Source organism: Topomyia yanbarensis, chromosome 3, assembly GCF_030247195.1.
Source record: "Topomyia yanbarensis strain Yona2022 chromosome 3, ASM3024719v1, whole genome shotgun sequence".
In the NCBI taxonomy this organism is placed as follows: Eukaryota; Metazoa; Arthropoda; class Insecta; order Diptera; family Culicidae; genus Topomyia; species Topomyia yanbarensis.
Genome location: NC_080672.1, coordinates 1,679,643 through 1,690,660, shown reverse-complemented (window position 1 = coordinate 1,690,660; position 11,018 = coordinate 1,679,643). Strand labels below are relative to the sequence as shown.

At 40.7% G+C, this 11,018-nt stretch overlaps 1 long non-coding RNA gene across 1 annotated transcript; it reads left to right on the top strand.

Annotated features, from left to right (window-relative positions):
• Positions 1–6,498: 6,498 nt before the first annotated feature.
• On the top strand, positions 6,499–10,705 carry LOC131687168 (uncharacterized). Its single transcript, XR_009305199.1, has 4 exons — positions 6,499–6,582; positions 6,818–6,957; positions 7,393–7,473; positions 10,084–10,705. It is a non-coding gene; the product is annotated as an uncharacterized LOC131687168 (long non-coding RNA).
• The last annotated feature ends 313 nt before the right edge of the window (positions 10,706–11,018 follow it).

Genomic DNA, 11,018 nt, shown 5'->3' with positions numbered 1-11,018 from the left:
AACGAATCGTTTCTGATCTGATGGGCTGTATCTGCACTTCCCCATCAATCGTGCGTGAAACGAAACAGCATCAGCAGTTTCATCCTTTTCTTGCTGCATACCAGAAAAGGTTTCGTGTTCCGCTGCCGTGTCGGTCATCGACCTTAGATAATTTTCTATGTTACTGACAAGAATCGAATAACAATTTGGATCCTTGAGACTTGGCCTAAGTTTGGCGGCCTGAACTATACTCTGCAACTGCTCGCCCATGGAAATGTACAGCAGTTGTGTACGACGAATTGGATCTCGTGCATTGCATAGCGACGAAGCTATCTCGAAGTTTTCGATATAGCGGCTCCATGCTTCCCACATTTTGTTCGCCGGTACATTAGCTGGGAAGGGTTTGATATGATCCCAGCGGATACTGGTAGATTCCTGTATTGCACTGGATGTCGTTTCACGAGCGTAGTTCCAGCTTTCATCTGCATCGCTATTTAAGGTAGGGCGCTGGTGCTTCGGGTTCAGGGGTTCTACCAGTTCGGTCAACGCCTTCTCGAGACGATTGAATCGTTCATTCGTATCCGTTCTCTCGGCGTTAGTATTGCCCGTAATTTCGTTGTCATGGCTTTGATTCAATCTGGTTGAATTTGCGACTCCTATTTGCGGTAGCACAGGGCTGGTGCTGTTCCAGCTGCTATCCGCCTCGCTATCATGACGTTCTGCGCTTCTGCGTTTCCGCTAAAGTCTCTTCCAGTCGTTCCATTCTCTCGCTTGTACTGGGAGAAAGAGGGTGGGCTGGAGGAACATCCTCACTGTCAGCTCTGAATCGAATTTTTCCATAGTACAACTGTGAATAATAAGAAGTTCGTTAGATACAAGGATAACGGTTTGTCTATACCACACTTACGATCTTGTCGACGACTGATTATTATCGCTATCTGCATCACTCTCGCTCGATTCGTAATCACTTTCGCGGGATTCTTCCAGTCAGATAAGTCCTCTATCCGATATACTGATATCTGTTCTAATAGTTTCGTTGCGCTTCAATTCTGCAAATTCTATTATTTGAAAAAATAAAAAACGTCCAAAATATCTTAAGGTTGGACAGAGAATGGGCAAAAATCGAAAACGAAACAAAACAGTTTTTTTTCAACACCGTGTCTTAGATCTTCATAAAAATCAATCAGCTTATGCAGAATGTTGTTACAGTAATGCTGATTAATTTTTATGAAGATCTAACACACGGGGTGGAAAAAACTGCTTTTTTCATTTTCGATTTTCGCCCTTTCTCTGTTCAACCTTAAATCTTTCGTTGGTGTTTCTCAATGACTGGTCATTCATTGGGATTTTAAAAAATGTGCCAATCTAGTAGTCAAGCATGCGTTGCCATGGTAACTATGGGGAAAATAACATTTTTCTATGCGGAGCTCGTTCCGAAACACGCTAGGCGGTTTCCCTTTTAGCTGATGGTGAATCTTCAGTATTGACAGGTTTTTCTCGCAGGCGGTCGTCCCGTACAACGCAGGTTTCCTCGTCGGCAGTCGTTTGAACCACGCCATGTTTTTACTTGCTGACGGTTGTATCAAGCGACGCTATGCTTTTCCTCGCGCACGGTTGTTTCGAGCAACGCGTTTTTTCTTGCAGGTGGTCGTCCCGAATCACACCATGCTTTTTTCGCTGACGGTCGTCTCGAGCAACGCCAGGGTTTTCTCGCTGGCGGTCGTCTCGAACCACGCCATACTTTTTGTCGCTGACGGTGAACTTTAGATATTTGCAGGGAAACACCCAACACGGGGAACCAGTTTACTCCACAAGTTACCTCGATGGTGGTCTGACTTCTAATGTGAGGTAATGAACTGCTGATGCGATCGCGCATCAAAGCCAACGCCTGCTTAGATATATTATGTCCCACATTGCTCTTTTCGGCAACAAAGTTGTTCTTTGGGCTGAAGTGGTTTGGCAGGTGACCATTTTAGTTTGGAATTCTGGCGCTATGTGGCACTAGCGTACATGTGAATTTGTGCACTTCCATTTGTTTCATCTCGTTTTCCAAACGTCCTAGAAGATCCGTGTCTGGAAAAATCGTTCAATCGTTCGCGATTGGCTGGGGTCCACTAGGAGGTCGATAGCAGTCTATTATCTTTCTTCGAACAAAATCAGCATAGAGGCAATATTGATCCATGCATCCAATTTTAAAATCGTTATAACTATTTTTTGAAAACTCGTAGCTAGTTATGGTCTTCGACAAAGTTGTTAACCAAGGTTTGAACTATAGCTTTATAAAGCTGGTTTTTCATATTCAGTAAAAATCTTTATTAACGTAAATGCAAAATAATTGATTTTCCCATATAAAATCCCATGCAAACTTTGAACGCAATGCGCAAACCCGGGAAGCAACCAACCGCTCCCAAATTTTGCACAGGCATTTGGGACCACAAAATTAACTCAAAAAGTGCTGTGCCCGCTGGTTTAAATAATTTTGAAGTTTTCCCATACAACCGCGAGCCACTCTACTATACAAGTGTACAGGTCTCGAGAACTTATTTCACGGCTTGATCTGTAGAGGCATCGCAAACTAATCGTGAATTATCAAACAACCACAGAAAACGGTAAAAACAAATTTTAGTCGAAATTGTTAGTCGCATTTTAGTCCGCATATTGGAATCGCCATTTTTATTTTTTGGATTTTTTTTTAATTATTTATTTGGCACGGCTCAATGCGTTAGCTTAGAGGAGCCATGGGTCTTTTATATATTTACAAGAAGTAAAAAATAAAAATAATAAATTTTATTTTGAGTCTATAAGATCCCGTGCGCGCAACTTGCTATTGAGATCTTTTTTCGCGTCGGGAAGATGTTCCTTCTTTCGCCAACATGGGTTGTCTCGTTGTTGCTTACGTCGGTATCATCATCTTAATTACTGTCGTGATACTCGCGTTCAGATCTTCTTTCTGGCTTCTTGCCCTTGCGGGTCCCGAATGTGAACACTCCATCCTTGGTGGTAGCTTCTTCACTGGTGGTATTAGTTGTTAAGTTTGAAGCTTTTGCAGTTGTCATTATTGCCTTAACTGCAGCCACAAATTTGTCAACCGATTGTGGTTCAGCTAAAGATATTGGGGCTTGGGTGTTGGCATTTTTATCTGCAACTGAGCTTTCCTTAGCAGTTTCTGGGCACGGTTGTCCGTAGTGCGCCGTTCGTTCACAGAATTGGCACGTATTGGTTTGTCCCTGATATGTACAAAGAGTTCGCTGTGTAATGGTATCACCCCCTTCTGTGTTGTACTGCAGGGTAAGGTAGGAGGGAATGGGTTGGTCTACCCGCATTCTCATCACAAAGACGCCATTTAAAATACCTGGGAAGTAGTTTCTCCACGTGTCCTCCGTAATAGATGCCACTGCTCCATAATGCGACATGAATCTTTTAATTGCCACTTTGCAAGTAAGTGGAGATAAATCATGTAATTTCACTTCAATATTCCCATTATCCATGTATACAGGGATCTTGATTTCAGCGTTGTCACAAATAAGCACGTGTTTTAAGTTGTTCTGCGAAATGAATCTCTTCGCCTGGGCGAATTTGTTGAAGGTTATCAGCACCGCATGCCTGACGTGCTCAAGCTGTATGCAGGTGACTTCCGAAAACCGAAGCTGCATTTTCACCTTCAGCAGATGTTCCACATCACGAATACTTGGTCTTATGCGAAAAGATCTGAAGTCAATGGCCACTGTGTTAGGCCGAATAATAACGTTTTGTTGATGAGACTCAGTCATCTTGATAGATCACACAAGAATAAAAATAACGGTATCCTTTGTTGTTCGGACAATGCACACAAGTAACTGTTTTTTTCGTTCGCTTTGCACTGGCTCGGACAGAAGCAGGAGCACACTGGGTATTGTGACCGATGCCTTTGATGGTTGAAAATAGACTTTTTTTGAATTTTGATACATATTAACTCAAATTCGTTTTTATAAATCACAAAATCTAAAAAAATCTTTGTGTTCACTATTGTTTTGAAAAAGGACTACAAATCTATCTCAAAGTTTGCGATCGCACCATTACGTCAAATTTGAAGTTTTTTACCCTTTCTTGGGTCATTCCTCTAATAAATTCAGTTTACGTTAGAGCCTTATTATTAGTTTTGTGTTTCAGATCGATCCTCAGGCGGCGGGCTTTACGTAGTTTTGGAATTTCACACGCACCAAACCTTAGACAGAACATCACTACGGGTGCCATTTTGTTTTCATCGTCTTGCATTTTTTTAAATGATGACGAAAATATATGTTTGTCGAGATTTATACCTTAATTGATTTTATGATTGGCAATGATCTAAATTTCAGCAACACAAAAATAACTGCCACCCTAGTGATTATTGTACAGGAAAACCAAACTATTGGAAGAAACTGACTTTTGAATTTTTCTTTCAGCTACGACGAAGTTCCCGTGTTGCCAGCGACCAAAGCCAGCACACCGGACAAAACAGTTGGAAAGTATGTACTTGAACCTAGAGGTGTCGCCCCGTACGCAATAATAGCCGATGACAAGTTTTCGTCGATCGCCAGTACTGTGAAAATTATCCTGCTGATTTTGGTGATGTCATCTATACCGGCATTTGTGGGCCATTTCATCCTAATTCCAGTAGCAGTGCTGATAGTAGCGAAGCTGATCAGCGTAGCCAATGTCGTTGCGTTTGTTTGGTCAAAAAATCAAAGGTCCGAGGATAAACATAAATACCGCTGGGGCTCAGGCGGCGTAGAATTAGACGGAAGTATTACGGGTAATGCGCCCATCACGATTGTCAAGACCAATACGAATACTTATTCGGATCCATGTCAGATGCCATGGTCAAACCATCGGGGCTGCAAACAACCGATGATGCCCTATCCGTGGGAGAATGGAAATGGCAACAATGATAATAGCAATAGTAATAATAATCAAAACAGCAATACAAACACGAACACTAATACTGAAACGAACGAGAATAACAATCAAGACAATAATAATAGTTATAATACTAATGATAATAATAGTAATAACAATAATAATGGTAGTAATATCATTCCCACTGATGATGACGTGAAAGATGGTTATAATGGTAGTAACAATAATAACAGCGGAAGTAATAGTAGCGATAATGGGAGTAGTAATAATAATATTAACGGTAATAAGAATGACGATAATAATAATGGCAACGAGAGTCTTGGTATTAACAATAATGAAGATAGCAAGAAAAAAATTGGTAATTATAATGATAAGAATAAAAATAAAAAAAGGAATAACGTCAACCATAAAATTAATTCCAATGATGTCCAACTTGTTGGTACTAAGAATCGCGAAATATGGAGCTTTCAATCATTCAAACCACAGGATTTTAGGAACATGTCTGAAAGTGATATTAGAACGGTACTGATGTTTCTGAAGAAGAAGAATAAAAATATAACGATACTCTGAATATGAGTGTTTTATTTTCTACTAATCGTGTTCACATTTCCCGATTTGAAAAAATTCGTGAGATGATGTGTATTATAAAATTCTGTAATAACTGTACTAAATTTATTGTTTGTATGTTACATTTGCCGAGTGCTATGCAAAAGAACAGGCTGGAACAAAATTTTGGCAAGCTAAATTGCAAAAGGAAGTCGGCGGAAATATTAATAAAATTCCTTATGTATTGTATTTGTGATACTTAGCAGAGCGATAGTTATTTCGATCTGGATATGATGGTTCCGTAATTACAGTATAAAGCCTCGATCCGCCAATATTGTACATATAGTGGTATAACCGTTAAACCGACATTTGCCGAGAGAAAGTCGACGCAAAATTCTCTAGTGAAAGTATGGATAAGAGAAAGTATGGATAAGGATAGATAACCATACACAGAAAAAAATAATATTGTGTTTCCAAAAGTTCTCAACTTTTCTTTTGAAAGGAGTAAAAAAAATCGTGAATGTGACTGTAAAAGCTGTTGAAATAAAAAGAAATCTTTTGAATTCATAGTGTTTTTGTTCAAGTGTCAATGATATTTAAAAGTACAAACTTTTCAAATAAAAATAATACAACCATAAAACTTGCAGCCCCGCAAAATCATCCATCGCCAATCAGTGTTGTTTGAATGCTTACCATTTGGTCGGTGTTAAGTCAGACCGGACTAAGTGACAATATAGTGATTTCGAGAAAAACGAATTCAAAGTTTGAATCGCAGCATCCTTCACTTTATGAATGGACATTAATTTTTGCCATAGTTCTTGTTTATTGTTACATATTTCAGCTGAAGAAATTCTTTATCCAGTACTATCATTATCTTATTTTTTATGTTTTGAGACGTAGTCCGATTTGACTTAACATCGACCATTTGATTGACATCTATTTAACTGATCTGATCGCAATTACGAAGACTGGGAACCTTCTTTTTCAATTCACGTGACGTCATATTTCTTGCACTCATACATCCACACACCGCAAATCTAGTACACTGTTTTCTGTATCGAAATGCATCAACGATTTTATTGTTCATAGTTGTCCGTTTGATCGAGTCGAGTGTGGCGAAAATTTTCAAAAACGAACGCAGTTTTGCAAGAACTCCGGATTTTTTCTCTAGTTTGTAAGGTAAGATTATTCTTTAAAATTTAATTTTTGAAGCGGAAAGGAAAACATTACTAATAATGGCGGTAGAATTAATTGTTTTGATATTTTGAACAAAAAGAAAATGACGTTTATTGTCCCGGAAATTTCTGGAAGCGCCTTATCTTACAACAAATTGAATATGCCAACCAAATGGCCTTTGTTTATTATGATGACAAAATTCCACATAGAATTAATCATTTTTATTTTTTCTATCTAGGTCGAAATAAATGCAATAACCGGAATTCGTCGACGTGGATATGTGTACCGAATCTTCGGATGATGAAAGTACCATCGAGAGCATAACGGAGCCCAGTCCGACGGAGTCGTTCGTGCCGGAACCAGTCTGTATTAGCAAAGGTAAGAATGTTCGGTTTGTTCCAGCACCCGATTCTTTTTCTCCGGGTCAAAAAAATGCTCCTTAGTGTGTTACAGCATCTGGAGAAACTGGAAATACTCCAGAGCAAACAGGCAGTTCCGATTTTCACTACTTTTCATTATTATGCTTCTGGTAGCGACCCGAAGTGAACAGGAGTAGGATTTTCTTGCTTCTTTTTGCTGTGGATAAAAAAGACAAGAGTCGTGTACTGGAACAAGCCTACTTTTTCGTTCGTTTTTCTATCAGAAAAATAAAAAATAGAGAAGTAGTTCCAGTTTCTCCTGGTACTGAAACACTATTCAACTACATATTCGAAGAATTTCACTTAGATGGTTTCAAGTTCGTTTATTTGACACGGCACAGTGTGTTAGTTTAAATTGAACTTATAACAATTTTTATTTTGTACATATTTGCAGATCCAGCTTCTGCTTCGTACTCTCCATTGAGGCAGATCACAGATTGGGAGTTGGACAACAGTATTAATGTGTTCTTAAAAGGTACGTATAAACTTTTGGGTAAGTTCTATTGTTAAAGACGAAAACTTTTCGTGAAGATATCCAAGCTAAATTATTATAGTAGGGTTACTGTGCTCTAATGCATATCTTCTCCATTCATTCCACTCATTTGAACAAATTAAAGCATCTTCTACTATCTATTTTCAACTCATTGGTTCCAATGGTAGAATTAAAAAGGTAGTATTTTCTATTTTTCACGACAGCTTTGTTGTGGTAGCGCTTCTTAGGGACGAAGTAATGATGTAGATAGCTATTTAAGTACAATCCATTCATTGTATGCCTAGTCATCAATTTAAAAAAGCGACATCCTAGCTAATGCGATTAATAAGGGCTACTCTATATCAAGTAAATTTCTGATATTTTTTTTCAAAAGAACTCATATTTATTATACTAACAAAACTAACAAAAAAGCCCTTTGACTGCAGATAAAAATGCACGAAAACCCTAGCGTCGCAGGGGACGGGTTTGGGTTTACCATCGCCCGATCCGCTAAAAACCACTGCTCTTGTCCAGAACCTGATTCCTCCCGGGCACTACCTTACGGCATTGCTTCGGGAGGGGTTTTCATGTGTATAGCACCCACTCTATTTCAATTACTTAGTAGTTTCTTCAGTAGGGTCACAGCACCACTCCTCGACACACCACCAGTTCACCAGCATCCATATAGACCATGGGAATCTGAGCTAGCTGTGTAACGAGACATAGTGCTCTTCCGCTACTAAGCCAATCTGTGCGGCAACTTCAGATTGTCTAATTTACTGAGACCTTCCGCTCTTTTGTGTCATTCTGCACCACGACTCGGTTCCCTTGTGCTATTTAGCGCCGCAACTCCCTTCTTGTACTATTCAGCACCACTTACTCGTCGGGATCCCGACTTGTTCGCGAACTACTCGGCCTAGTCCCCAACGGTAGACCTAGCCTACTTCGATGGAGAATTCCCCGCTGAGGGAAGTTCTCCCGAAATCGATCCAACCAGTGAGGTGCCGAGGTCGGTTCGGTGATTGCTTTGGAGCAGGGCATCCGGTTCACTGGTGCCCCGACGACCCGCGACTGGTGGTGTCTTGTTGCGATCTACTCAGTCTAGTCCCCGGAGGTGAATCTAGTTTACGCTGACGGAGAGCTCCCCGGCGAAAGAAGTTCTCCCGATAACGATTCTTCTTTTGTTTTCGATATATTTCTATTGGGTCAACCGGTAGGGTGCCGTGGTTGGTCAGCGATTTCTCATGGAGAGTGGCGTTAGATCCCCTGGCGTCTTGATAACCCCTACTCGATACTTTGACGCATTCTACTCGACTAGTCCTCGGCGGTGGATCTTGCCTACTCTTGCGGAGAGTTTCCTGGTGGTGATATCTCTCCTGAAAGCGTTTCTCGTTACGCTATTTTCGTTGTAAGGCGGTCATGATCTGTATCACCACTCTGTTGATTGCGTTCCTCGTGTTTACGTCGCTTGTGATTCTGTAGGCTACATTTTCCGGGTTGATGTCTGGTGCTCCCATTTCAAGTAGCACGTCGCTTCGAACCTCGGACATTCGAAGACCATATGCTTAGGGTGTCTCCTCGACGTTCGTACACTCCGAGCAGAAAGGTGATATTGTGTGCTCGAACCGATGAAGATATGACAAGAGCGGTGTCCTTTCTGTATTGTCCCATTACTGCTTCCACGTCACCATCGATTCGATTCTCACTGTCTTTTTCGCATTTCTGGCGTTTCTTTGACTGTAGCAATAGCTATCCTCCGCCAGGGAGGATCATCCAGGCGATAACGCATACTGCATCCGACGATATTGTTCTGTTGGCGCTCGCTACTCATGCTGCCATCAGTCGGTACGTCTTGTTCAAAATTTCGCGGTTCCGCTTGGTTTTTAGCGCCGCATCCCAGGCAGGAACCCTATATCACAGTATCAAGGCCGACGGTGATCTTTGCAGTTGCTGTTGGTCAGCACATTCATATCCGTCTTGTGAGCTATCTGCAGCTTGACCCCGTTCATCCAGTTCACGATAGCGTCTACTGTATCCATCACCGACACTTTCACTTCATCTAGTGTCTCACCCATCACCGTTAGTGATCCGCGAAACTCACGATTTTCTGGGTAGCCGCAGAGTTGGACCGAGAGGTAACGAGTAACGTCCGCTGTGACTCACATTGACTTCTGCCCTTCGTTCGTTTCGTACAGTAGCACTACTCTGGAAGTTACTCTTCAGGATCTGGCATGATCATTCTGAGCGGTGATGGCTTTTCAGCTCTTTAACGGATTCATCACATCTATCGTAATCAGGGCCGGCGGATAGCGTGGGTAGTATGGGTAGTACTACCCACTCGAAAATATCCGAGACGGGAAATACCCACTCGAAAGTTTGGAACAAACTGAAACCTGAAATTAATCGCATATTTTGTCTTGCGCATAAAATGCATGCGTCTGAAATTCTCGATGCGCAATAATTTCAATTTTTATTGAGATATGCATTTTGCATTTTGGCTCACAATTTAAATTTCTTGAAAATATGGTATAATATTTAGAATTCGTTTAAAATTTAAACTTTTTAGTGATACTAGGGGGAATATATTTTAACACACAATTTGTTATTTTTCAGCACAAACTATTATTTGATTAACATTTGAAACAAGGAGAAACTCTATTAGGCTTATTATAAGAAAGCCAAAGGATATACACAAGAGGAATTGATTTCAACATAAGAGTAGAAGAGACCGTATCAGGGAAAGTGAAGATTGGCCGGACATCAATGTTAGGGAAAAGAAGAAATTAAACTTGCAGATTTTTGCCATACGGAAGAATACTACAGGACATCATGAACCGCATCGCCGACTGCCCTCCTTGGATCCGCTGGGAACTCTGTAGCAGACAGCATATCAATTAAATGAGAAGAGATAACTGAATTTGGATATCTATCGCGTTAAAAAATCTGTATATGAGAGGCGCACGACCAGACAACATGTTTAATGTTGCGATAATTGTCATCATAAGCGCTGAGAACGCTCTCCACGACACCACTACACCGGAGATGCTCATCCAACGTATAATGACTGGACATGACCCGAGATATCATCCAAATGAAGTCACGAGCCTTATCCATCTCCTTGAACCAAGGCTTGTTTGGGATTCCTAACCTTCCATTGTTCCACGAAATTTCGAGCGTCCTCTGATAAGAAATACTGGAAAACTCGTTGAAGCTATGTGATCTTTCATGAATATCACCTTCTAATGCCTAACTGTACGCCTTTTCTCATTGCCATTCTAATCTAAGTGTCCGCCTTCCCATTAGGGTAAAAGGGTATAATACGCCCCACCGGGGCTAAATGCCCCTCTTCGATTCCCAGGATTCCCGAATTATCTAAAAAGTTAAAATGACTGATAACAGTATCGTTTCATGAAATCAACGTACTAAGTTAGTTTGGTATTTTTAATATGTGTGTGTGTGTTAACCATCCTATCTCCCACTAGCTGGTAGTGATTTACAGAAAAAAGATGTTTGCATGTATTTAAACATTCATGCAAATAACTTGGTTC